Below are 25698 nucleotides of genomic sequence, written 5' to 3'. Positions count from 1 at the left end.
ACACCGCCTTCACTGAGTGCAGCTGGGGACACAGCAGTAGGTAAGCAAAGACTCTGCCTCTAGGAAGCACAGTCTAGTGGGTGAGGGGACAAGAAAGGAAGATCTAAGGTGTAATAACAATATCATAATGTTGGTGATCGTCACAAGAACCAGTGCTTTTTCAGCTTGACTATGTGCCAGACACCGTCTACACCCTTTGCACATGATTGAGTTTTTTACCTACCCTATGAGTGGGCATTAACCCCATCTTACAGATGAATAAACTGAGGCACAGAGCGGTGACACATCAGGTAACCTCAAGATCACGTAGCTAGCAAACATAAGGTATTAATAAATGTGTTACTGACTCTTATCTTGCGCGAGGAATACATGAATCAAGCCATGGAAACTTATCTTCAGATTCCGTTGATTCTCCCTGTGGAGGAAACCCATCCAACCCCCACAAACACACCACCATCTCCCCATTGCTGGGTTTGATTCCCAGAGGTCACCCTGAGGATAAAGATACGTTAGGGGTAGTAACACATTGCATAAATAAAGTATGCGCCTTCTACTCATTCAGCCTCTTGGGATAATGCAGAAGGCCCTTTCCCTACAAGGTGCGTCATATCCAAGGTGACCTCATACCTAAAAAGAGGTTTATCAAAGATGTTTTATTCACCAGTGAGTCTTCAAGGAAGGCAGGACAACCAAGGTCTCACCTAGAAAGTCAGCATCATTCCTGGGAATTCTGGGCAAAGTGGCATGGGCCACATATCAAGCACTCATCATGGTTAAATGGTTGGCTTCCTTACCCTGGAGAGGCATTTGCTGAAACTTCCACTTGTGATGTCTTCCCATGAAGAATTTAGTACTGAAAGGAGATTGGCCATGTAATACTCATCATAAATAAAATGAACACACCATGGACAACCTCCATTCGAGTACCCGACTCGGATGCTGGCTTCCGGCGTGTCCTGGACATCGGGCCTGAGGACGGATGGGATACCAACAGTGAAGATGCTGGCAACACACTGTCAAGGAAACAGGCATGGACCCTCCTGCCCCTTCCTTGGAATTAGCACCCTTTCTGGGGAGCCATTCAGGAAGGACACACTGCAACCGAGAGGAGCAAAGCATCACGTTGTACACAAAGAGAGCCGCACGGGGATGACTTCCTGTCAGACAGGAAGTGGATCTGCAGTGGAAGCACTGCTTCCTTGGGGAAGTCGGCATTGTGGACCAGCAGCACCCCAGAGGTGGATGACACACGGGAGTGAGCGAACACGGGTGACCCACACGTGGGGCGACATGCACACATTCAGCTCAACCATCCATCCAGGTGTGCGGACATCGACTCTAGTTGCCGGGTGCTTTAGGGCCAGATTTGATACCTAAAAAAAGGTCAACCATGTATGATTCGTCAAAGAATAAAGCGAATGCACCATGGAAGACCTCTCTTCAAGTACCACCAAGCATCTCTGGTAAGAAAAGCCCACTTCTTGCTTCATGTTGGCACCACTTCCAGGCATCTTCCTGTGGATAGTCTCACACATGCACACGATGAGGACCAGGAGACCGAATGCGCTGCCATCCAGCTGTGATCAACAGTCCCTGCACTTACCATGGAGAGGCGCTGACTCCAAGGTCCTGCGCCCTGAAGTGGGGGGGCTCGGCCCCCAGGAAGCTCTCCCAGGCGGGATTTGGTACTAAAAAATAGGTGAACCGTGTATGATTCGTCACAAGTAAAGCGAAGGCTACACGGATAACCTATCTTCAAGTTCCGCAGATTAGCACTAACCAGGTGCCAGGGTCTCTTCTTCAAAGCTGGCCTCCTCCAGAAAGTCCTAAGGACAGAGGGAATACTGAGTGTTAACAAACTGGTAGAAAGGGTCATGAGTGAAACATACCCGAGTTCATTCAACCGTCCCATCCTAGACCCTGAAGTAGCCCAGACATCAACACCTTTGCCTGTTTGACAGGATATCTAAGAAGCACTTTCAAGGGTATTGCATGGTGGAGAGACCAAGGGATAAGAGTTCATTTTTTATCATAGCACGGAACACAGCCTCATTTCACATTTGCATCCAGGCTGACAGCAGTGGTCCTTTTCTCACTTACACCTCGTGTCCAGGAAGCCCTCCAAAGCTGGAGTTCATTCCAAAGAAGCTGAGTTTGCAATACTGCTCATAAAGAAACCGACACCATGGGACACAAACTTTATTATATACCAAGGTGTATGGCACTGACCTCAGAGTTGTGACCTCATCTCTAAAGGTGGGTTACTTCCAAGAAGTCTCCCTAAGGATAAAATGCATACTTAGGGTTACTAGACCAGCAGGAATATGATGAAAAAAATCCTCCCCTGTTAAAATAAATTCACATACCTAGCAAATGGTACTGACTCCATGTACATCCCAGAAGGTGGCGCTATAATGAGGCATCCTGCCAAGGTGGAAGAGGATACTGAGAAGGGGGAATCTGGGTGTAATTCATGTTAAACAGATAAATGCAGAGTGCAAATGACAATAATGAGTCTTCCAAATGAAAAGTGGCAGCATGGGGCCAGATCATAGGTTTTTCCCTTCTCCAGCCGCCAATGAAATAATAAATGACCATTTAACCTAAGACAAGACCAACACACGGAACAGAAAAGTACTTCTAGAAATACTAGAAGAAGACATCCTTGAAATGAAAAAGGAGCTAACTTGACTCATCAAGAAGGGATATGATTCAGAAAAACTGATGAAGAAAGAGAGTGACTGAGTCAGATCCTACAAAAGAGCCAATAGAGAACCCTCTCCTCCACACACAAAAAGAAATGATGGATAAAATGAAATCAAGGCCAAAATCAATTGATAAATGCACAGCTGTAAAGAATAAAAGGGAAACCTGCTGTCAATGAAGAGAGAAATCTGGACCAAGGGATCTAAAGGATGCTGCACTAGAGGCTTAGCGGGTCTTTAGTCTTAATGTCCAAACAGGAACAGGCCATGCGACATAGGGATGGAAAGAGGTGGAGGGCTGGGATGGGAAAGAGAGTCAGAAAATGCTCTCCTGGCCTAGAGAGAGGACAAGAGAGTTTATTTCCATGCAAGTTGTGGGTAGAATGTGCTCCCCTGTGAGAAGCCAAGTTCCTGGACCAAGATGTGGCGAGGATTTATACCAGATATAAGGTATGGGGCTCCTGAGGCCAACAAATGAGTCCTGACTGTTGGAAGCCTGATGCCACACAAACCCAAATGCAGAACCACAGTGTTGTCAAGGGCACAACAAACCACACAAACATTAATCCCCCTGATGATAACCTCACAGAAAAGAGTTACAGAACCCGTGAAGGAAAGTATTATTCTGAGTCAACCAACTCACCAAAGACTAGCACTTACACCCTTAAACCTGAGAGAAATGAACTGTAAGTATTGTCAAAATGTCTAAGTGTAAAAAGAACTGAAAAGCATAGAAGAGTATGAAAAAAACAAGCAGATGAGTACAAGTGTAACAGTCATGGTTAGACATTCTCAGAGATGAAGACCTCACAGAAGACAGTGACCCAAAGCCTTTCTAACAAAGTGTATGAAGGTCCACAGGATGTGTATCTAGCTAAGCAAGAGGTGTGTAGAGAATTCATAGTTTAAAAGCTATTATGATACTAAGTGCAGAAGACAATGGAGCAGCATCTACAAAGTTCCGAGGGGAAAAAAAGTAGACTAGGAATGTTATGCCTAGCTAAGTTGTCCCTTGTGGATATAAACAAGAGGCAGGTATCCCCAGACGTGCAAGGACTGAGCAGTGTTAATGAGCCATTCTTGATGAAACAGTTATTCTGATATGAATTAAAATTAAAAGCAATTATTCTGAGATAGGAATTAAAACTTAGGAAGAAAGGTTTAGTTTAAGGGGGGAAAAACACTAATTGTCAGCAATGAATCCATTTAAATATAGAACAATGATTTAACATCTATAAGAATTGTGATTATAGAACACAATGCAAATATTTATAATGAGAAAATTATATTGTACAGTATAGCTTTAAAAAAAGCAGGAGGTAGAGCTGATTTCCTTATCTTTCAGAACCTCGAGTGAAATTAAAACAGTTAAAAAATATGTAATGATCCCAACTATTTCATGTTTTACACAATGATTTTTCTTAATCTTATAGGGATCTTTTAGAAATTAGTACTTCTTTCAGAAGAGCAAGAAATATTTATTAATTCTTCTAATTTTCTTAAGCATATTCTTTGTGTTAAAATGGTGGTTGACGTTTTTAACAAAAAACTTTAGTAAAACTACAGTTAACATTTTAACAAAAATTACATATTGGTAAAATATTTGTGTCTCACTTTGTCTATCTTTCTATTTGGATATATGCTCGGGCAAGTATTTAGAAATTTCTAAAGCCCTGATGGTTACTTCTGGGTTGCAGAGATTGGATATTATCTCCCTTTTTTACTTATATTTTCCCACACTGCTTGAATTTTTACTGTTAAGTATGTGTCATTTTTATGTCCAATTCTTTGCAACCCTTTTTTATATGTATGGTAACAATGTAAAATAATTAGTCATTCTTAAATGAAAAACAAGAAATTGAAACTAGCACTGCCCTCTGCCCTCAAATTTGGTAGGACTTCCAGGTCAACAGATACGATGATTTGTCCCTTCTTAGCCCAGAAAATATACTAATACTGGTTCCCCCACCGTGACTTTGCCAGCATGGCTCAGAGGTCCTCCACTCCAGGACAAGATATAATACTAAAACAGAAGGGAACTATCCACTGGGTTTTGGTTTGTTTTTCTTTTAGAAAAGCCAGAATCCCCAGAAGCATCATGGACATCCCTATTGCCCCAATCACTTGGGTCTTAAACCTAAATCACATGGTCATCCATGGATTGACTGAATGATAGGGATGCTGGCGGCACCTGTCTGGTAGTTCCAGGGCCAACTGCATGTTCAGGTATACTGGCGTGGAACCCACATGAGTGTGTCTTCCCTGGAGTCCCCATGAACTCTGAGTAGATGCCCGGTGCAATGTGATACCGAAAAGAGATCGACCGCGTATTGGGCATCATTAAATAATGCGAACTCACCACGGACAACCTCCCTCCAAGTACCGTGAGGCAGTGCTGCTGGTGGCGTTCCCGCATCCACACGGCCCGGGCAGCCTGGGGGTGGCCACTGGGACGGACAGGATCCTGAGGGTGAGGATGAGCGGACCAGCTGGGTCAGTCCCAGGTCAAATCCATGCCCCTGCTTCACCAACCCAGGATTCCAGTGGACAGCAATGCCACTTCCCGCACTTGGGTGGCCATGCAAGCAACACGGAGCAGTGCAAAGAGGGCAGCCGCACGCGAGACATCGCCAGGGAAGCCAAGAGCTCTCAAAAGACCACGCGTTTGCAAGGACAGGGAAACCACTGCCTCCTTGGTAAACCTGGCCTCACTCTAGAGGAGGTCCCTGGAGGGTGTGTGGCTACAGAGGATTAGGAAACCAGGGGCCACACAGTCTCCTGGTCTCACCTCTATTCTGAGAGCTGACTCATGAAAGATGCTTCTAGGCGCCCCTTCTAGGTTAGCCATGTGTATTGTAATATATATATATATAATATTTTAAATTAGGGCATTCCTGCAGCCTCGCTTGCTTGTCCTAAAGTTGACAGCACCCCAGGAAGTTGCCTCAGGGTGAGCAGGGGTTAGCGTCAGTAAAGCAGGCATCCTCAGGAAAGCACACGTGGGCTCAGCCATCCAGGCACCTACCTTGGAAGCAGCACTGGCCTGGGAAGCCCTCCGAGGCAGAATTTGACACTAAAAGAGAGGAGAGCCGTGTATGACTCGCTTTGATGAATCGAATTCATCACGGCCAGCCTCTCTTCAAGTACCATAAGTGAACACTTGTGAGAAATCCATTGCCTGTCCTGCCAAGGTAGCTGCCTGTAAGGAAGTGGTGGAACAATCTTGGGTAGTGGGCCGAGTGACATGCGAGCACGTTCATTGCATGCTCACCCGAGACACACTTACCCTAAGCAGGGGTGACTCCCGCTCGTCCTCCTGGACCAGGAGGGCTGCCGTCTCACTGCCGTCGTCACGTCAGCCCATCATGGTAGCCCCTCGAATCCTGTGACGGTTGCACCGTGGCTACTTCCCCACGTGAGCATCACCTCTGTGGACCCTTCTGTGGAGAGATGGGAGGTCAGGAGTTAGAGGATCAGGTACAAGATCTAATCAATAAGTATGTATTCAGGGAACAGTCACACACCCCCAACAGAAGCTGGCCACTGGCTTCTGGTCCCTCAGTGGAAAGCAACGCGTTGTCCCAGGAGCACTTCAAGGAGGCTGTGGCAGTGACACGGATGCCACCACCACGACTCATCACTTTTAAGTCCATGTGCCCTCCCTGCCATGGTTGTCCGAATCCACAGAGCAGCCGCCAGCGCACGTCCACCGCTGTCCCCAAAGTCGGCAGGACCTCCTCCGCGTCTCCCAGGCAGGTGGGGCTGGTGCTGAGGGTTGGTGACTAGGTGGCCCAGAGGGTGAACCGAGTGCTGGCCACTCTGGTCAACCAGTCACACACCCTGAGTGGCGCTGACACCAGGGTCTCCTCGGGAAGATGGCCTGGGGCCCAGGAAGCCGCTCCTCGACGTCGCGTGAGGTGACACTGGTGAGAAAACCACAGCTGTTTCCCCAGAGGTGCAGCGGCCCTTGGGAAGGCCTCCTGCAGGAGGACACCCAGGCGAGGGGCCCAGAGGACTTACAGCTTGGACAAGCCCACGGCCCCGGCCAGCCGGCCAGCCAGTCGCGTCTTCCACGAAGAGCACGGAGTCTTCTCTTCCGGAGTGGCCGTCCCATCCGGGGTGGGCATCCTTAGAGGTAGTATTTGGTACTGAAAAAAGTGTTGTCCGTGAATGATTCGTCATAAGTAAAGCGAATCCACCACGAACAACTTCTCTTCAAGTACCACAGAAAGGCAGAGGCAAGACAGAGCAGGGGCCCCTTCCACTCCTCCGAGGGGCGCCGCCTCCGACCGCAGTCCTGCGGGCAGACGGGACACGGAGCGTTAGTGAGGTGGACGACGCGCATCCCGAAAACACACTGGGGTGCCGGCGGCTGGCCACTTACCTCCCTGGAGCGGGGCTGATGCCCTGCCTGCCCCATCCCTGGAGCGGTGATGGCATTCCCGAGTCTTCGGGGGCAGGGCTCAGAAACGAGGAGAGAGGGGCTTCGCAGTGCCAGCTTGTCCCAGCTCAGGACCCTCCGTGTGGGTGTGGACCCTGGGCTTTCAGAATAGGGACCTTGGACATCTCAGCACAGCACACTTGGTTCTCTATCAAGCAATTGAAGCACCAGCCAAGCTCCTTCATGGGACTTGTGGGGTCTACCAGATGAGGGGAGTTCCAGAAGAGACACCATGGGGGGCTCCTGGAGAGTCTGCCCAGCCCTGGGCCCTGAGGTCCCCTCAGAAGACCCCGGGAGACCCCAACTCCCTTCCCACCCCGCCATCCCACTGCTTGTCTCATCCCGATGAACCACCCAGGAACACAATTCCCAGAAAGCTGGCATCAGAGGTCACCACCTTCCCCCCAACAACCTGAGGCCAGCAGGACTGGGTTCAGTTTCCCAGACTGACCACCCAGTGCCCACACCCCACAGCCCTTCCACATTTGGGACCGTGACTCATCACCAGGTCCTCACTTCTCCGGAGGGATTCACTGTCCACCACCGAGGGCTATCTGCACCCCGCCACCTCCTACACTGGAGGCTCGCAGTAGACAGATGGCCTCCCGGCTCAGCCTCACCTCCAGACCATTCTTCTCCTCTTTTCCTTTTAAAATCTCAGCTCACAGCATTTGCTTCAGACTTCACTGCCCACTACCTGGATCACAGCCACCCAGGTCCTCCTTCTGGTTCACCATCCTCCCCCCGGAACACCTCCCGACCTCCTTCCTGGCAATGCCCACCCAGTGATGCTGTCCCCAGCTCTCTAGCATTGGCCTGGAGGCTGCCTCACCTCCAGTTACCTCTGCCAACATCCCACCTGACCCTCAAGCCCCATGGTCACTGCCTCCGCTTGGATCTTGGCAATACTGGTAATGATAACTTCTCCCAAAGCTCCTGGGAACCCGCTGACTCACTCCAGAGCCCCATTTCAGCAGTGGTCACACCTGTAGACCCTCGGGTTCATCCCCTGCCCCCACTTTGTCACTCCTGACCCTGGCTGGGCTCATCCAACCCATCCCTGGGTCTGCTGGCTCCACCTGTGGGACCTCCTATGTTCTTCATGTGGAGACTCCCGTTCTCTCCCTAGCTTCCATCAGCAACTCAGATCAGTACAATAGCCATCCATGTGGACTCTCTATCAGCACCCTTGTGGTCAGAGTGACCATTTCAATGCAGACCACACCTCCCTCCCCACTCAGAATCCACCCATAGTTTCCACCACACTCAGAATAAAGTCTGGAGGTGCCCGAGCCTCAGGGGCTGCCTCTTTCACCCACAGGCCAGGCCAGCCCCACCTTCCTTCTGCTGTTCCTCAAAGATGCTGGAGAGCTTTCATGTGCCACAAGCTTCTCCCGAAAATCTGACTCCCAAACCTACTTCATTTCCATTTCCCCTCCCCAGAGAGACTTTCCTAGACCCTGTATTTAACATAAATGTCTATTCTATCTGTGCCTCTTCCTCACAGCTTAGCCTGCTTTCCTTTCCTTCATAACTCTACAGTGGATAGAATGATATCACTTGGCTTCGATCGCCCATCTCTCCCACCAGATTGTCAAGTTCACGGGAATAAGGACTTTATCGTGCTCACTGCTCTACCCCCAGCTGAGTGGACCCAACTAAGGTCTAGAATCATCTAGAAGATAGTATGCTCGCTCAGGATTTGTGGAATGACGTTCCTCACTGATTGATCAACTGATGGAAAATTCATTGGCAAAGTGGTTACAGTCATTACAAGAGAATCTCACAATGCAGAGAAAGAGCCCTGTTGAAAAAGTATCACAGTCCAAGCAGACATCCCTTCCGCAAAGCAATTATCCAAAGGGCTGAGTCTTATGGGAAAGGAAGCCAAGTGCGACCCACCAGAGACAAAAATGAGACTCTGCTCAACTCACTCTCCACGTGTACAGGAAAGATGCCGTGCCAGCACGTCTTCCCGAGGTTGGCACTGCTTCCAGAACGCCTTCCTGGGCAAGAGTGGACCATCACAAAGTCTTTCCTGGAGCAAATACCATAAGGATGACCAGTTAGGTTATCAGACGGTATCACCCCACATCGTCATAGAGCATGGTCTCCAGGAATTCATTTTATAAAAGGTCTGGTTCTCTTGGGAGAAGACAGTGGCACCCCACTCCAGTACTCTTGCCTGTGAAATCTCATGGATGGAGGAGCCTGGTGGGCTACAGTCCATGGGGTCGCTAAGAGTTGGACACGACTGAGCAACTTCACTTTCACTTTTGACTTTCATGCACTGGAGAAGGAAATGGCAATCCACTCCAGTGTTCTTGCCTAGAGAATCCCAGGGACGGGAGCCTGGTGGGCTGCCGTCTCTGGGGTCACACAGGGTCGGACACGACTGACGCAACTTAGCAGCAGCAGCAGCTGGTTCTCTTGGGACAGGTGGCAGGTGTTCTGTGTGAACGAGATTCTCGGGTCAATCTTTCAGATGGGTTCGGAATCAATGACAACATCCCTTCCAGAAATCACAGCCCTACTAGGCAGCCACCTCCTGCCTAGGTTAGATTCCAGTCTCGGGGCCAACGAGTGACGAGCATCTTAAAGGATGCACCTGCACTGTGATCCACCAGCCACGTACATACCTCGGGTGGGCACGAAAACCAAGACCTCCTCCTGGAAGGTGGGATGCTGTCGGGGAAGCCCTCCAGAGCAGTATTTGATACTGAAAAACTGGATGTCCCTGTATGATTCGTCATAAATACAGCGAACACAGCAGGGATAACCACTCTTCAAGTACCAAAGGCTAACGCTGATGAAGCGCCTGCAGCTAATCCTCCTAAGGACGAATTGGGGACTGGGGGTTAGGAGGATTGGGTATGGCCCTTTGTAAATAAAGCCAATCGTGCATTCCTGTCCCCTGGGAAGGGGTGGAAGCCAGCAGCTCTTCATAGGAAGCGTTCCAGGCAAGATCAATACTGAGAAACAAACCTTCCCTTAGTGACTTAGCATAAAGAGAGGAGAAGCAAGGAGAAGGTCTTTTCAAGGGACAGGTACTAGCATGGAGGAGAAAGCAGCGCCTCTTCTTCAAGTCTGTCCTGAGAAGTGACTGGATAGGGAGGGACTGTGGATCAGTTGACATACATCATTGACAAAATGTATGTTCTCTGATCAACCATCCACTCCCCTATCACGGACCACGCCCTGCCCTCAGGTTGGAGTCCTGGTGGAGCACCTCTCCAGGTGGGAGCTCATCCTGCAAAACAGCAGCTCGGATGTGATCAGCCACACAGGCTGTGATGACATGACTATGAACCCCGCTGATGCTCAGCCCTGGGGGCTAAGCATTTAAGACCTCAGTGGGGGGTCTGATCACATCTGATCGGATGTGATCAGCCACATAGGCTGTGATGACATGACCGTGAACCCCGCCGATGCTCAGCCCTGGGGGCTAAGCATTTAAGACCTCAAAGCTGGGGGACGGGGTCGGGGGGCTTAATTCTAACAAAGGCCCAGGGTTTGAGACGGGCCATTCTTTCAAGAGTCACGGGAGGTACTTCCTTCCTGAAGGTGGAATCAGGTCCAGGCAGGGTGTAACCAGGCTCTACATTTATGACTGAGCAAGCACTGAAGAGGGACCCTGCCATGGACCGCACCTGATCAGGTGTGGCGGAGTAGAAGCTCCCCCCCTCTGCCTCCTCCTGTACCCAGACTAAGATGCCAATGGTCAGGGGTCACATTAGTTCTCCCTAGACTCAGGATTGGTACCAAGAGCCATAACCTTTCGCTGGATCAGAAGTGGCCTCCAGGAACTCATCCTGGACAGAGTAGGGATAACCAGAGCTGAAGGAATGGCCAGCCATAAAGACCACACTCCCAGACCGAACTCTCTCTTCGAGGGAGATGGAGTGGACCTGAGTCCCGAAAAGGCCTGGCCCCCCCAAATCCCCTGTGGACGATTGTGTTCTGAGGGCCCAGGGGTCCTCACAGGCCACCTGCGGACCCAGTGAGGGGGCCACCATATATCCCTGCCTGAAGGTGGAGCCCCACATCTCAGTCTTCCGTGGTACCAGAACCTCCACCACAGACGACAGATGAGTGCCCAACAGACCCCGCGCTGACACTGATGACAGCGTCGGCGTCTGTGTCCCAAGCTTGTGTCGCTCCTGGGCGTCACTGAGGGTGGAAGGCATTCTCGGGTTCATGGATGGGGGCCGTGTCCATCCTCCGGGCACACCCTGGGGGGCAGCTCTGCAGTCACGTACCTGAGGGGTGGACAGCCCTCTTACTGGGAAGCTGGGGTCACCAGTGGGTGCTGGACTGAAGCTGTGAAGGACTCCGCCAGGCTGGCCAGGAAAGCCGCAGAGACCGGAGCACAGGGCTTCTCGGGAGCCCCCAGAGGTCCACAAGGTCAAGACTCTGGAGGCGGCGGATCACGGGGGCCCCCATCCTCCACCAAATGAGGGGTCTGGGTCAGCCTCCCGTCTCCATAAGCAGGGGGGATCCAGTCTCAGAGAGAGCACTGCGTGCAGGCTGCAGAGGTGGAGAGATGTCGGCCGGGCTGTCCTCCTCCGGAGGGAAGGGGCTGCAGCCCCACCAGCCTCTTCGTGAGCCAAGCAGTAGGACGGGAACTCTGCAGGCTCTGCCAGCAGCGCCTCGGGGAAATCTGCCTGGACAGGAAGTGGACCTGGAGGGTCAGCGCGGCGAGCAGAGGTGGGCCTGCCTTTCACACACCTGGGGAGACAGATGCGACCATGTGTGTGTCTGGGGAGCCAGCCTGGGTGGGACCTGACCCTTGAAAACAGATGGCCCTCAGAGGAGTCTTCGTGAAGGGAGTGACCTCTCCTGGAAAGTCCCAGGGGAGCAGAAGGCACACAGTCTCCACAGGGGATGGTGTAGCCTCCAGGAAGCTGCCCTGCAAAGGGCCACTCTGGTCTGGACTGGGGCAAGCTCTCGCTGTGGGCGAAGCTCAGCCGTCAGGCCCCCACCGACCGGCCCTGCAGGAACACGGACTCAGGGGCACTGTCTCAGCCCCTCACCCCCAGGCAGGCTGGACTGAAAGCTGGGGCGACCTTGTCCAAATCAGAGAAACACACCAAGTGCACTGCAAACCACTGCAAAGCGAGCCTGGGCCCCTCCCCCAGCCAGCCTCCCTTCCAGGAAGCATGCCTTCCGCATCGCAGCTCGCCCCGGGGTCACAGCTCACACCAGGCACACGCTCTCACGTCTCCTGTGCGGGCAGCCCTCGAGGCAGAGTCTGATATTCAAAGAGAGGTTAACCATGTATTATTCATGATGAGCCAAGCGAACATAACACGGATAACCTCTCCTCAAATATCCCTGAACAGTTCTGAAATGAAAACCATGGCCTCTTCCCCATTGTTGGTTGTCTCTGGCTCCGGAAGGTTCTTCTTAGGAAGACCTGAATCCAAGGCTCAGAGAGCTGGGAACTCAGATCCTGTAAAGAAAGCCCACATGTGGGCATCAATCATGTGTCCCCCATACCTGGGTCCCAGGGCTTGCACTTGGCCTCGATACCAGAGTCCAAACCCCAGAGCTGGAACCATGCTCAGAGACACTCCCAAAGCACGTTCGGTCCTAAAAACAGCAACAATGGCAACAAACACAGCGACAATGAAGGCCCTTCAGGGACTCCTGAGACGGAATTTGATGCCAAGAGAAACAATGACAACAAACACAATGACAATGAAAGCCCTTCAGGGATTCCTGAGACGGAATTAGATGCCAAGAGAAACCCAAGGAACGTGTGTGACAGGTGATGCGAAGCCGTCGTGATAATACCTTTTCAGATAAAACGAAGCATATCACGGGTCCCCAAGATAGGGGGTCCCCAAAAGATGGCCTCGGCCCCAGGAATGCTGCAATGGATGACTGCAGAATTTCACAGTCCCAGTCATCAATACTGCTGATGGTCCAGTACCTGATGAGCCTCGACACTGGTGGCCTCTCCCCGGCGAGGGTCTTGTATCCAGGAAGCCCTGGGAGGTGGAATTTGACTCTAAGGGAGTCATCTCATGACATTTATGCATAAGAGAGCCGGGGGCTGATAACCATTGCGCACGAACAGAAGAGCGGTGTGTTGGCCTGGGAAGTGCCCTCACGATACAGAAGGTGGACGCAGGGGACACACATCACAAAGAAACCACATCCTCTCCAGCCCCGAGCTGTTCCGAGTGTTGTCCACAGGCCAGAAGCATTAGCATCACTTGGGAACTTGCTAAAAATGCAGAATCTTGGTCCCTGAATCAGAATCTGCCTTTTAACAAGATCCCTAGGTGATGAAAATCTGAGAAGCATATTAGAGTTTGAGGAACACCCCTCTAGCTGACAGTTCACAGACACACACACACACACACACACACGTGCATGCACACATACCCCAGAGGTGCCATTGACCACAATGTCTTATCCCAGGGTCTGTGTTCCCTTGGACTGCAAAGAGATCAAACCAGTCAATCCTAAAGGAATCAACCCTGAATATTCATTGGAAGGACTGATGCTGAAGCGCCAATACTTTGGCCACCTGATGCAAAGGCGGACTCATTGGAAAAGCCCCTGATGCTGGGAAAGAATGAAGGCAAAAGGAGAAGGGGGTGACAGAGGATGAGATGGTTGGACAGCATTGAGCCAACACCAGGAGATAGTGGAAGACAGAGGAACCTGGTGTGCTGCAGTCCGTGGGGTCACAGAGTCAGACACGACTTAGCAACTGAATAGTAACATGTCTCACAGGAGAGTCTCTAAGATGAAGTGGCTCCAATAACAGGCACATAGCCATGCCGTGTCCACCGAGAATAAGATAGACATTCAATAGATAGCTCCTTAGTAGCAGTGGCAGGAAATGGACTGTGATTTCCTTAATTTTGCATCTTCTCTAGGACATCTTCATGTTCAGATTTATGCCAAAGATCAGGGGGCAGGAGAACCAAATGACACAGTTCATTTTCCAGCTGCCTAGAGAGATGCTTGACAGTGGTCTCTCTTCCAGGAATTCCTCATGGCTAAGATTGAGTAACAAAAAGAGAAAGACAGATGAATAATTACCAGCATCGTCCAAATGGCCCTGAGCACCCGAACTGTATGTCCACCCCAAAACTGGTGTTAGTTCAAGGGGCATCACACTGCAGGCTTGCATTCCCAGGTCACTGAATTAGTTGTCAGAGATCATCAACAAAAACATGCTCCATGGTAAGTTAGGCCCCCGTGTCCTCTTGCTGAAGTCAGCACCATCCTCAAGAAGAACTGTGAAGCACATCTGGACATTTGAATACTAAAACAATGGTTGTCCGATATTCAGTTCAGTTCAGTTCAGTCGCTCAGTCGTGTCCGACTCTTTGCGACCCCATGAATCGCAGCACACCAGGCCTCCCTGTCCATCACCAACTCCCAGAGTTCACTCAGACTCACGTCCATCGAGTCAGTGATGCCATCCAGCCATCTCATCCTCTGTCGTCCCCTTCTCCTCCTGCCCCCAATCCCTCCCAGCATCAGAGTCTTTTCCAATGAGTCAACTCTTTGCATGAAGTGGCCAAAGTACTGGAGTTTCAGCTTTAGCATCATTCCTTTCAAAGAAATCCCAGGACTTATCTCCTTTAGGATGGACTGGTTGGATCTCCTTGCAGTCCAAGGGACTCTCAAGAGTCTTCTCCAACACCACAGTTCAAAAGCTTCAATTCTTCCAGAGACCATACTATGGACAACCATTCTTTAAGCATCAATGAACTGTGCCATTCAGAAGAACTTGATGTCCTCTCCAAGGTCAGTGTCCTTTCCAGAAGGTTCTTCTTGGGTGGTCCAAACAATGAGGGTTAGTGGGTCAGTTTCACACAGAGTTGGCCACATGCTCAGCAATTGCTCACGTCCTCAGGCAGGGGACAGGGGAGCCGACAGCAATGACTTGATCCTAAAGTTGGCTTTGTGTCCAAGCAGAGCCTTCAAGAAGCAGGATCTGATGAGCCTTGAATGCTGGGTCACTCATGACACACACCCATGACGAAAGCAGGTCGAGACGGTACCAGGGAGCTTGGTGGCCCCTGGCCAATCTTGGCCCCGCCGCTAGGTTCCTGAAGGTTCGAGCAGTGGTCCCCCAGCATGAGTCCCTGCAAGCTCTCAGCCCCCAGCTAGGCAGGAGCCCCCCAGAGGGTTGACACATGCATCTCTATGGAACTCGTCATGGGGTTCAGCAAGTCCGCTGAGGCAGGATTTGATACTCAGAAAGAAATTGTCCTTGTATGATTCATCCCAAATAAAGCGAACACACCAAGGATAATTTCTCCTCAAGTATGAAATAGCGACGTGGACAGGAACACTGGCACCTCCAGGTCTTCGGTTCAAGAATGGACAGTGACTGCAGCTCAGCAAACCCGAGCGCACACACACACACATATGTGTGTGCACACACCACACACACACACACACACACGCGCGCGTGCACATGCATCATGGACCATGTGTCTCCAGGTACCGGGGAGGCGGAACTGAACCGCTGCTCGCTCTGCTTGGTGACCACGCCCTGGTGTTCTGCGGAGGGCGGCTCAGGCAGATAGCCAAGGACTGTCCGCCTTCCCTGGGGCCAAGGTTCCGGGTGGCCCTTGGTCACGGCCGAGGGCCCCACTGTACCCTGCTTTTCCAAATGCCGTCAGGAGAAGGGCTTAGTGACTGCACTTCCAAAGCCTCGGCCACCCCCGCTGAACACAGTGGGCTCAAGCATCCACTCACATACCTGAGGGTGATCTGCTGTCCACATCTCAACACCACTCCAAAATGCCAAGGAGAAATTTCGATAATCGCATCACCATTACCAAGCGTTTCCTAGCACACAGTGTCCCAACTGTGACTCTGCTCTAAGCCATGTACGAGTCTTCACGCACCCAGCCCCCCACAGCCCTCGGGCCCCCCTTCCACACGAGACAGCAGGCACGGCACGATGAAATATCCTTGCCCAAGGTTGCCCGGTTAGTAAGTGTCAGAGGCGGGATCCAAACACAGGAAATCGAACTCTATGGTCTGCGCTCTTGATACTGAAAAAGTGGATGACCCTGTACGATTCGACATGAGTAAAACGAACAGGACAGGGATAACCACTCTCCAAGTACCAAAGGTTAGCACGGGAAAGAAAGCCACTGCCTTGGGAGGACGTGGAGCGTCTTCAAGGCACAGTCCTGGGGACAAATTAGACGCTGAGGGTTAGTGCATCAGTTCACAGGCGCCCAGCATACACGTGCAGTGCCGATGCAGCCACCACCCACACCGGGCCCGACCTGGCCGACTCAGGACCCGGGTCCTTCACACGCAGGGCATGCCTCCTGACCGCCCCCGCCCCCGCCCCACACAGAACCGGGAGGTGTCACTCTCCAGGGCCCATCAACTTCTCTAAAGGCAGCCGTGGGCCTGAGATGTCACCTCTGCCAAGTGGTGACCCTGAAGCCATTTGCCACACACCACTGGACACACGGCCATGCACACATACCGAATCCCTTGCTGCGTGTGGACTGGGTCCAAGGTTTGATACTCACAGAGAGCTTGCCCTTGTATATTCTACATCAAAAAACCGAATATACAAAGGGCAACCTCGCTCTGAGTACCAAACGGTAGTAGCATTGGGCAGGTCCATCGCTACTGTTCACAGAGCTGGCCTCGTCTCCCGGGGAACGGCCTAAGGAGGGCTGGGGGATGCAGAATCGGCAGACCAGGGGGCAGACACCGCCTGCCAGGTGCGTGCCCGCTGGACCGCTCTCCATCCCAGCTTGGGGATGGGCAGAAGCCAGTGCCCCTTCACTGACATCAATATCATTTTCAGGAATCACTCCAAATCAGGGCTTATTCCTGAAAAGATCAACCCCACGGCCTTCCAGAGCATGCCCAGAGCTCAGCTAGCTTCTTGCTTTCTGCAGAATGACGCTGGAGGTGGAACCAGCATGGACAACTCCTCCAGGAGGTCCTCCTGACTACGCACCCAGGGTGAGGGGATTGGGTGAATTTACATCACGGATGAAGTCAAGGCCCCGTGGTCACTGTCATACCTCCCACAGGGGCCTCCTCCCCACACTCCCCATTCCCTTCCGGAGGTTGGCATCACACCGGGAAGCCATGCTAGGAGAGTTGACATTGAAAAGGAGTCTAACTCCACGTACCACAGAAAAATGGATTCAGCACAGCACGACCAGCTCCCCACGGCAGCCTCAACGCCAAGGAGGCCCTTCGGAAGGGGTAGAAACAGAAGGCCACGGGCGAGCAGGAAACCCAGCTCCTCCCCCAGGGGAAGGCACCCACCTCTCGCAGACGACACCTGCTCTCCTCGATGGGGCCACGGCAATACGTCTTCCCCGACGCTGGCCTCAGGGTCTGGGGACCCCCACGGTGGTCAGGCTGTCCACCAAGTGGATGGGTACACAGCCCAAGAAACGTCTCCACAAACACAGAGCCAGAGCCCTCATCTTCTGGCCGTCATCCTAGAGATGAACGGGATGCAGGAAGGTCAGAGGACTGGAGAACACATGTGCAGACAGAAGCACTTCCCTCTGACCTTCAGCATCCACGTACCTGGCCCAGGGCGATGGCTCCCATGCTCCGCCCCAGAGCTGGGTGCTTCCTGTGGAGGACACTGTCTCCAGGCAGGACTGGAACCACGAATCACAAACAGAAAGAGTTCTTACAGATTCATCTTGGGGACCTTGAGCAGGAGGGTGCTGTCCTGAACATCGAAGAGGAGCCTTGGCCAGCAAACCTCAGCCTCTTCCCGTGAGCGAGTGCCACCTCTAGGAAGCCCTCTGGGATGGACTCGCAGGTGTTGGCCCATCCTGCTTGGAACTGTCATAAATAAAGCCTGTGGTCCACCATCACTCATGCGTCTCCTTCAAAAGGGGCTGCATCAAGGTCTCTCTTCTGAGTTAGACGTGGTACCGGGAAGCCTCCCGGGCGGGTGGGGCTTGGTAGTGACAAAGGGCAGGTCCACGTGCCTTTAAAAGAGCAAATCGCTGTTAGACTCAGGACAGACAGCCGACAGCATGCACAAAAGGCCACCGCTGTCCCCCACCAGCCTGGCGCGGCCTCTGGGGAGTCCCCCAGAGGAGGACTGGGGCTGACGTCATGGCCAGAGCCCACATCTGGGCCTGGGAAGCAAGGACATACCTGTGAGGGGCCGACAACAGGGTCTCCATCCAGAAGGTGGAGCTGGGTCCAGCGCCTTCCCGGTCAGAGTTTGATACGCAAATAAGAGTCTCCCTCTGTATATTCGCCATTAATAAAGTGAACATACAAAGGGTATCCTCTCTTCAAGTACCAAAGAGCAGCTCCAATGAGGACCACGCCGCAGCCTCCCCAGAGGGGGTTCACCTCCTGCAGGCCCCGAGACCAAGGGGGAGGAGCCGGTGGCGACCCCGCCCCTGCACACTGAGACCCGGCCCTGGGATGGCTGGGCTTCCCAGCATCTCTCCAGGACAGGACTGCCTCCCAAAGCCAGTGCTGTCCTGTAGAACTTGACAGCGAGCGTCAGATGACTGACAGTCCTTCAGAGCCTGCGAAACCGCCCTTCCACCCAAAGTCTTTCCCTCCAGGAAGTTCCCCTGGTGACAGGTGGGCTGCCGGGGTTAGAAGACACAATCGCATGCATCACTAAAGAGCAAAAGCAAAAGAAGAAAGCAACACAGTCCACGACCTGCTCCTCACTCACAAATCGTGCAGCAGCGGTAAGGCCAGCATCCTCCCACCTGCAGCTGACACTGTGTCCAGAAAGTCACCCGAGCTGCCACTCAAAAGCACTCATCTACGGCAAGATTCAATAAAGGACAGAGGAATCCCCAGGGGCCAACTCTCCAATGAAACAGATAATGACATCAGACATCCCAGGATCCTCCCATCACAATTATGAGGCCAAGAGAAGGACTATGGACTAAGAGAACACTGGGCTTATGGTCCCAGGGCAAATACCATAAAATATGGCACTCAGGGCTACCCGGTTCCTTTCCTCTAGACTAGCAGCCACACCTACTCCCTTCCCTCAAAAGGACATTAAAGCCCAGAAGTCAGCCCAAGAATAGCCTGGGTGTGTAGAGTAGGTGGGGCTTCCGTGGTAGCTCAGACAGTAAAGAATCTGCCTGCAATGTGGGAGATACAGGAGCCGTGGGTTCAATTGCTGGGTCAGGAAGATCCCCTGGAGAAGAGAATGCAACCCACTCCAATCCTCTTGCCTGGAGAATTCCATGGACAGAGGAGCCTGGTGGGATACAGTCCATGGGGTAGACCAGATGAGTCAAGAATGAGCCAGACCCTGACTTGCTGTTGAGCCTTCTTTCCTCATACTGGGAGACACACTGACTTTGAGGTCTCCTTCCAGAGCCTGGCATCGTAGCTGGGGACACTGGACAGAGTGACAGCTCATGGCAGCTTCAGCATCACACTAAGCAGTCTTCCCAAACTGAACAGAAAACCACCGCATCCTCTACAAAGCCATCATCTCTTCCAGAAAGTTCTTGGGAGGATGCAGGGGATTAAGAGGAGGAGAAACCAGGTCACAGACAGCAAGATAGAGGCGCATACACCGTGGTGAGCATGCATTTGCCTACCCTGTGGTGGTCCTGACCTCTGATTCTCCAAGAAGCCCTCCCAGGCAGGCACTTGCTTCTCAGAGAGATTGCCCTATGCATGTTCATGACAATCAATGCAAACCCAAGAAGGATAATCTCTCTTTGAGCAGCAAACACCACTACTGGCAGGAAAGCCATTTGCATTGTGGCAGAGCTGGCCTCTGCTCCAGGAGTGAGTCTAAGACAGACAGATTGGACAGGCAGGGTTAGTAGGCAGGCAACACGGGGCTGTGGGCAGAGTTCCTGGCCGTGGGTGAATCCCGCATCCCGGAAGTGGTACCTCCACCATGGCCCCCTCCTAACACTGACCCCCAGGTAATCTCTAAGATTCCTGCAGAAGAGGGGGCTCTGGAAAACGCTATATAAACATGGCAAACACACAGAGAACAAAATTCATTCAGACTCGAAATAATCCCGAGAGCAGTCTCAGGACCGCACGACCAGACCGAGGGCAAGTCAGCTGAACGGCACACCTCACACAGAGCACAGGAGACCCCTGACCACCCACTTCCTTCTTTGACGGCGATGTTGCATCCTCCGAGGTTTCCAAGCAGCATTTGATACTGAAAACGTGGATTTTCCTCTATGATTAATCGTAAATAATGTACTCATAGAAGGAGAATCTACCTTTTAAATACCAAAGAAGGATTCTGTCCAGGAGAACTCCAATCTGTGCTTCAGTCATCAAACATGAAAGTCACGTCGGGCAGACAAGCCTCCACGGATGGACGGACAAGAGACCCACAATGTGCATCTCACCGAGTGGGCTGCTCGGCCAGAGATGGTTCCCGAGTATGGATGAACCCCAGGCGTCCGTCCTTAACTAAGACATGGCATGCCACCCACCCACCAACCTTCCACCTGCCCAGGCCTCGGGGCCTGGCCCTCCAGTCTCTTCCAGAAACATTTCCAGAGTAGCATTTGATACTGAAAACATGGATTTTCCTCTATGATTATCTATGAATCACGTAAACATAGAAGGAATATCCACCTTTTAAATACCAAAGAAAGATGGAGTTCTGGATAAGACTTGCGTGCGTAATTTACCGAACATGGAAGCAAGACGGCCAGGGAAGCTGTGTCCAGTCCTGTGGCAGAGCTGCGGCCACACGCCATGGCCTCCTTGGCTGGTGGGCTCCTCAGCGAGAGGGGGGCTTCTAAAGGTGATGGTCAGCAGACATATGACACGAAGGAAGCACATGTTCTGCAGCCCACCACCTTTCCACTAACCCAGGTTGGGGGCTCAGCCCTGCCTCCTGCCCCCACCCGCATGCCAGTCCCAATCACGTCTCCAAAGCAGCATTTGATACCGAAAATGTGGATTTTCCTCTATGATTAATCACCAAACCCGTAATCATAGAAGGAAAATCTACCTTTTAAATACCAAAGAGGATGGATCCCGGGAAGCGTCGCCCTGGGCACGATCCATCTGAAATGAAAGACACATAGCAAAAACTGCTGAGCTGCCCTGGAGAAACCGGGACCCCAGCCTCTCCCCCCGAGTTGGCCACTCGGCGGGAGGGTCTCCCCAAGACAAGCGGGTGGTCCTCAGACATGTGCCAGGAACGGATCACATGTGCTGGGGTCCACCAACTTCCACTTACCCTGGAGGGGCTTAGCCCCACCTGGCTCCCCTGATGGAGATTTCAGTCCGGGAAAGTTTCCAAGCAGCATTTGATACTGAAAACGTGGAATTTCCTCTATGTTTAACCACAAATAACATAAACATAGAAGGAATATCCACCTTTTAAATACCAAAGAAGGATTTAGTCCCGGAAAGCGTGAACCTGAGCACATCCGTCAGAAATAGAGAGAACACAGGACAAGCCCACTAGGCGCGAGCCTCTGGAGCTGGCGGCCGGGAAGGCGCCTGTCCCGTCACTAAGGGGGAAGGAGGCGGAGTACAGGTACTCCCTCCGCATGTGTGTGTGTGTGCATGTGTGCGTGTGTGCACGTGTGTGTGGTTGTGTTCCGGGCGACAGTTAACCTTCCTCTTTCTTCAATGAGGGGGCGGATTTTGTGTGCAGAAATGTCTCAAAAGCAACTTTAGATACTTAAAATGTGGATTTTCCTCTATGTTTAGCTGTCAATCCTGTAAACATAGAAGGAATATCCACCTTTTGAATATCAAACATTGAGCAGCCCTGGGAAGCACAAGCCAGAACATGATACAGCTAGAAAAGATGCAACTGCAGGCCATCAAGTCCTTTCTAAACTCCAGGATGGAACTATGACATCAGACCCTGGCCCCTTGGGGTCTGCCTTGCTGTCAGCCCCCCTGCTGAGGGAAACCCTGGTATTTCCACCCCATTCAGGTCTGGAAAAGCAGAATCTCATTCTGGAAAAGTGAACAGGCTTCAAAAAGTCACCATAAATAAAGCAAATACAGTAGGAATAACTATCCTTTCAGTAAGTCCTGAAAATATCATACTGAAGTCGCTCAGTCGTGTCCGACTCTTTGTGACCCCACGGACTGTAGCCTACCAGGCTCCTCCCTCCATGGGATTCTCCAGGCAACGTTCCTAAAGTCAAGGTCAATTCCGTGAAGCCCTCCTGAGGCATCCTACAACACCGAGTGCAGGAAAGTGTGCAGGGTCGTCAGGCATCCTTTCTCATACCTTGGAGGGATGAGGACATCAAAGAACCTTCTAGAAAGTGAGATTGTATTTGGAAGGTCCCAAAAGGCAGGACTGGGTAAATCAACAGGATAGGCTGTTGGGGTGCATTAGACAAATACAGTGTCACTTCAAACCCCACTGAGAGGCTTACCAGCCACCCTCCCTCCCAACCAAAAAATTTTACAACTTCCAGAAAAATCACTTTTTAGGTGGACCGGGGGGATACAGAGACTTACCAAAATAGGTGCTGTGAATTCCTGGTAAAGCGTGCTTCCTAAAGTGAAAGCACAAGTGTTACTCACTCAGTCGTGTCCAACTCTGTGTGATCCCATAGACGGTAGCCCACCAGGCTGCTCTGTCCATGGGATTGCCCAGGCAAGGATACTGGAGTGGGTAGCCATTTCCTTCTCCAGGTGGTCTTCCCGACCTAAAGCAAACAACACGTCAGCAATAATCCCAGACTCAGTCCCTGTTCTGCACAGCTGCCATCACCTCTGGGAAGTCCTCCTAAACCCAGATTCGATATTGAAGACAAATGAGCCAAAAGGCAGTCTTCAGAAACAAAGCACGTATTCTGTGGTTGACCCTCCGTTCGTATTCCACAGAGAGGCGCTGATACGGGTATTGCTTTTCTAAAGTTGGAATTGGTTCAAAAAAACCTTGACCTGGAAAACTAGGGCCTGTCACAAGGGTGGAGGCAGGCACTCTTTCTAGAGATGAACGGACCCCACGGGGAGGGGACCAGGTCACGCCCATCATCTACAGAGCCAGAGCCCCTCCCCTACAGCCTTGGCTTGCTGAGGAAGCAACCCTGAACCCCTGACGTCCCCCAAGCATCATTTATCATAAATGAGGCAAACATACACAGCCCAGCGCTTTCCACAGGCCATTGGGAGCTGTGCCACACCATCCAGGTTGGTGTTTCCTCCATGAAGCCTTGTCCAAAATAAGTGGGCCGTGGATGTTTAGGGGATCAGAGGGTCTAAGTTTGTGACCAACATCGCTCAAGTACCCAGGAGTGAGTCTTACAAGCATGGTCATGCATGAGGAGGACATGCTGTTTAAGGAATAATTCCCAGCTGGGCTGTATTTTTTTAAAAATTGAAATGCAGGCAGCCAGTTGAGATTTGGAACAGATGTAGTGACTAGCCATGAAACTCCTCTGCAAGGGTCCTGGGGAATCAATGTCAACTCACCTGTTGTCTCTTCCAAGAAGCAGGCATCATGCCCTGAGTGTCCTGCTGAGGATAACATGCCAGGTGGGCTACCAGGGGTCCATGAGCTGATAACCATGTCTGCTCACTGTTGGGCTTAACCCCCTCCCTCTCCTGTTACCCAGACTTCCCTCTGGAATGGTCTTCCTGGAGAACTCTCCTTGAATAATCCACCTGCCTACAAGTCTTGAGGAACTCTTCTCCAAGTTTAGGATAAAAGTACGTATTAAAAACAGCACTCTGCTCCCCAGCAAAACTACAAAAAGATAAGTCAGAGACAATTAGATGAGATACAGCACAGGGGCCTTTGAGAAGTATGTAAAGACTTTGTAGTCTCTTTCTGTTAAGAACTTTAACATTGTAACTTTCCCAGAAGACTGGTATTTTGTCTTAAAAAAGTTATTATGAAAATAAAACAATCTGAAAAATAAGTTTTATACTAAAGCATCAGTATACCTGCCACACAGTCATAACAATTCCCACGATCATCTCATCTTTATCATTATAATTTGTTCAGTGTATTTCTGGTGGCTCATCTGTTCTTTCAGAGGTTAAGCTTTGGAAACCAAAACACTGGAGGTTTTGGTTCAGGATTCTTCTAAAACTCCAAAAAAAAAAAAAAAGTGCTAAACAACTTTTTGTTCACATTTATTTGTCAACTGTTTAAAAAAAATTGGTGTTACACAGCCTAATTTTTCACACTGACAGATTTACTGTAAAAAACAGGATGATAGGGTATCATTTAATACATTCTTAATTTGCAAAAGAAGAAATGAAGAAAAACAGAGGAGAACACTAGCCATCTGGTCAACCATCTGTTCCCATGCCCTCAGAGTGGGGCTAACACCTCCCCACTCCCCATGCCAGAACTTGAACCCCCACTTGCAGCGAATCCTTCAAGAAGGCATTTGATGAAGAAAAGAGATCAACCGTGCAATATCTGCCACAAATAAAGCAAATACATCACGGACAACCTCCTTTCGAACATCTCAGACCAGCTTCTGTGACATGTTCCTCTTCTGTCTGCTGGACATCCTCCTGCAAAAGAAATGGATGGTGAGCTCTCACACGCAGAGAACAGATGCCATCAAAGACCTCACGCTCCCTCCGAGCCTTCCTTCGACCTACCTGGTACGCAGGTATAAGTGGCCCTCCCTGACATCAGCTGCAGGATGTGGACAGCCTCCCAGGTGGGAAGGAGGCTCAGTTCTGAAGGCTGTACCTTTCCTGTTTCCTTGGGCATAGGACAGAGGCATCACTGGGCGACTTCACATCCCATGGGTGGCTCAGAACCAGAATCCCCCTCCAGGAGGTCCTCACGGCTGCGGAGACTCTGGGGCTCTGGGGCCAGCTGCCCTCCATCTTGGTTCAGAAAGCCTGGCAGTGTTCTTGCATCTGAGCCTTCCCATCATCCAGGAGGGTGGCCCTTGACTTGGTCAATCAGGCAGGCTCTGTGAGCCACATCTTGGACAGCCTTTCTTGATGGACCTCTGGCGATAGCTGCTTCTTCTCCAAAGTTGTTTCTGTCCCCATGACAGTCTCTGACAGGAGGACAGGCCCCCAAGGATGGGTGGGGCAGGAGTCAACTGTTCCGCAGGCAGCCACTGAGCCCAGCATCACCCAAGTGCCACTAATGGGGTTCGTCATTAACGTCTCTTCCCGGAAGCTGGAGCTGGGCTTCCGTGATGAGGTATGATACTCAAATAGAAGTGTATCCATATTTTTCATCATAAACAAAGCTAAGAAACACAGACAACCTCTTTTCTAGTACCGAACAGAGCACTGAGAGGAACCAACCCTGCGGCCTCTGGTCCCAGTTGGCAGAGCTCCAGAAACTCCTCCTAAGGAAGACAGAAAGTGAGCGTCAGGGAACCGGCTGTCCAGGAATGCCACTCGAACTCTCTAGACAGCAACTGGCCACTTACCCTCCGGACCTGCCAACGCCAAGAGTCCCAGCTCTGATGGCCCTTCTTCCACGTCGGATCTGATACTGCAAAGAGGTTGGCCAAGACCGATTCGTAATAACTAAAACAAATTCACCTGGGAATACCTCTCTTCAAGGACCACAGAATAGAAGGGTCCACGGGGCCCTGTGGCGCCTCCTGCGGGAAGATGGCGGCA

The 25698-nt window shown here is 51.4% G+C and overlaps 25 non-coding genes across 25 annotated transcripts; 1 reads left to right on the top strand and 24 right to left on the bottom strand.

Moving 5' to 3' along the window:
- Positions 1-835: 835 nt before the first annotated feature.
- On the bottom strand, positions 836-936 carry MIR496 (microRNA mir-496). Its single transcript, NR_031321.2, has one exon. It is a non-coding gene; the product is annotated as a microRNA mir-496 (primary transcript).
- A 431-nt stretch (positions 937-1367) lies between these two features.
- MIR154B (microRNA mir-154b) lies at positions 1368-1448 on the bottom strand. The gene has a single exon (NR_107768.1). It is a non-coding gene; the product is annotated as a microRNA mir-154b (primary transcript).
- A 234-nt stretch (positions 1449-1682) lies between these two features.
- On the bottom strand, positions 1683-1766 carry MIR154A (microRNA mir-154a). Its single transcript, NR_031029.1, has one exon. It is a non-coding gene; the product is annotated as a microRNA mir-154a (primary transcript).
- Positions 1767-5039: 3273 nt separating this feature from the next.
- Positions 5040-5119, bottom strand: MIR453 (microRNA mir-453). Its single transcript, NR_031154.1, has one exon. It is a non-coding gene; the product is annotated as a microRNA mir-453 (primary transcript).
- A 658-nt stretch (positions 5120-5777) lies between these two features.
- MIR485 (microRNA mir-485) lies at positions 5778-5850 on the bottom strand. The gene has a single exon (NR_031153.1). It is a non-coding gene; the product is annotated as a microRNA mir-485 (primary transcript).
- A 70-nt stretch (positions 5851-5920) lies between these two features.
- MIR668 (microRNA mir-668) lies at positions 5921-6016 on the bottom strand. The gene has a single exon (NR_162215.1). It is a non-coding gene; the product is annotated as a microRNA mir-668 (primary transcript).
- Positions 6017-6475: 459 nt separating this feature from the next.
- Positions 6476-6548, bottom strand: MIR134 (microRNA mir-134). Its single transcript, NR_030867.1, has one exon. It is a non-coding gene; the product is annotated as a microRNA mir-134 (primary transcript).
- A 298-nt stretch (positions 6549-6846) lies between these two features.
- MIR3578 (microRNA mir-3578) lies at positions 6847-6932 on the top strand. The gene has a single exon (NR_036378.1). It is a non-coding gene; the product is annotated as a microRNA mir-3578 (primary transcript).
- On the bottom strand, positions 6852-6927 carry MIR382 (microRNA mir-382). The gene has a single exon (NR_030895.1). It is a non-coding gene; the product is annotated as a microRNA mir-382 (primary transcript).
- Positions 6933-9861: 2929 nt separating the features above from the next.
- Positions 9862-9941, bottom strand: MIR487A (microRNA mir-487a). Its single transcript, NR_031354.1, has one exon. It is a non-coding gene; the product is annotated as a microRNA mir-487a (primary transcript).
- Positions 9942-10253: 312 nt separating this feature from the next.
- MIR411C (microRNA mir-411c) lies at positions 10254-10327 on the bottom strand. Its single transcript, NR_107767.1, has one exon. It is a non-coding gene; the product is annotated as a microRNA mir-411c (primary transcript).
- Positions 10328-12393: 2066 nt separating this feature from the next.
- MIR655 (microRNA mir-655) lies at positions 12394-12490 on the bottom strand. Its single transcript, NR_030990.1, has one exon. It is a non-coding gene; the product is annotated as a microRNA mir-655 (primary transcript).
- Positions 12491-13356: 866 nt separating this feature from the next.
- MIR544A (microRNA mir-544a) lies at positions 13357-13447 on the bottom strand. The gene has a single exon (NR_031187.1). It is a non-coding gene; the product is annotated as a microRNA mir-544a (primary transcript).
- Positions 13448-15367: 1920 nt separating this feature from the next.
- On the bottom strand, positions 15368-15445 carry MIR539 (microRNA mir-539). Its single transcript, NR_031183.1, has one exon. It is a non-coding gene; the product is annotated as a microRNA mir-539 (primary transcript).
- Positions 15446-16175: 730 nt separating this feature from the next.
- Positions 16176-16259, bottom strand: MIR487B (microRNA mir-487b). Its single transcript, NR_030955.1, has one exon. It is a non-coding gene; the product is annotated as a microRNA mir-487b (primary transcript).
- Positions 16260-16669: 410 nt separating this feature from the next.
- MIR381 (microRNA mir-381) lies at positions 16670-16744 on the bottom strand. The gene has a single exon (NR_030894.1). It is a non-coding gene; the product is annotated as a microRNA mir-381 (primary transcript).
- An 866-nt stretch (positions 16745-17610) lies between these two features.
- MIR3956 (microRNA mir-3956) lies at positions 17611-17708 on the bottom strand. Its single transcript, NR_107766.1, has one exon. It is a non-coding gene; the product is annotated as a microRNA mir-3956 (primary transcript).
- Positions 17709-18360: 652 nt separating this feature from the next.
- On the bottom strand, positions 18361-18446 carry MIR1185 (microRNA mir-1185). The gene has a single exon (NR_030887.1). It is a non-coding gene; the product is annotated as a microRNA mir-1185 (primary transcript).
- Positions 18447-20296: 1850 nt separating this feature from the next.
- MIR376A (microRNA mir-376a) lies at positions 20297-20395 on the bottom strand. The gene has a single exon (NR_030819.1). It is a non-coding gene; the product is annotated as a microRNA mir-376a (primary transcript).
- A 266-nt stretch (positions 20396-20661) lies between these two features.
- MIR376B (microRNA mir-376b) lies at positions 20662-20754 on the bottom strand. Its single transcript, NR_031233.1, has one exon. It is a non-coding gene; the product is annotated as a microRNA mir-376b (primary transcript).
- Positions 20755-20896: 142 nt separating this feature from the next.
- Positions 20897-20977, bottom strand: MIR654 (microRNA mir-654). The gene has a single exon (NR_031138.1). It is a non-coding gene; the product is annotated as a microRNA mir-654 (primary transcript).
- A 71-nt stretch (positions 20978-21048) lies between these two features.
- Positions 21049-21130, bottom strand: MIR376D (microRNA mir-376d). Its single transcript, NR_031236.1, has one exon. It is a non-coding gene; the product is annotated as a microRNA mir-376d (primary transcript).
- Positions 21131-21418: 288 nt separating this feature from the next.
- On the bottom strand, positions 21419-21504 carry MIR376C (microRNA mir-376c). Its single transcript, NR_031229.1, has one exon. It is a non-coding gene; the product is annotated as a microRNA mir-376c (primary transcript).
- Positions 21505-21793: 289 nt separating this feature from the next.
- On the bottom strand, positions 21794-21875 carry MIR376E (microRNA mir-376e). Its single transcript, NR_107765.1, has one exon. It is a non-coding gene; the product is annotated as a microRNA mir-376e (primary transcript).
- A 2612-nt stretch (positions 21876-24487) lies between these two features.
- On the bottom strand, positions 24488-24562 carry MIR154C (microRNA mir-154c). Its single transcript, NR_107764.1, has one exon. It is a non-coding gene; the product is annotated as a microRNA mir-154c (primary transcript).
- Between the last annotated feature and the right edge of the window lie 1136 nt (positions 24563-25698).

Source organism: Bos taurus, chromosome 21, assembly GCF_002263795.3.
Source record: "Bos taurus isolate L1 Dominette 01449 registration number 42190680 breed Hereford chromosome 21, ARS-UCD2.0, whole genome shotgun sequence".
NCBI lineage: Eukaryota > Metazoa > Chordata > Mammalia > Artiodactyla > Bovidae > Bos > Bos taurus.
Note: the sequence above shows the minus strand (reverse complement) of the source record. Positions and strands in the feature narration are given on the sequence as shown.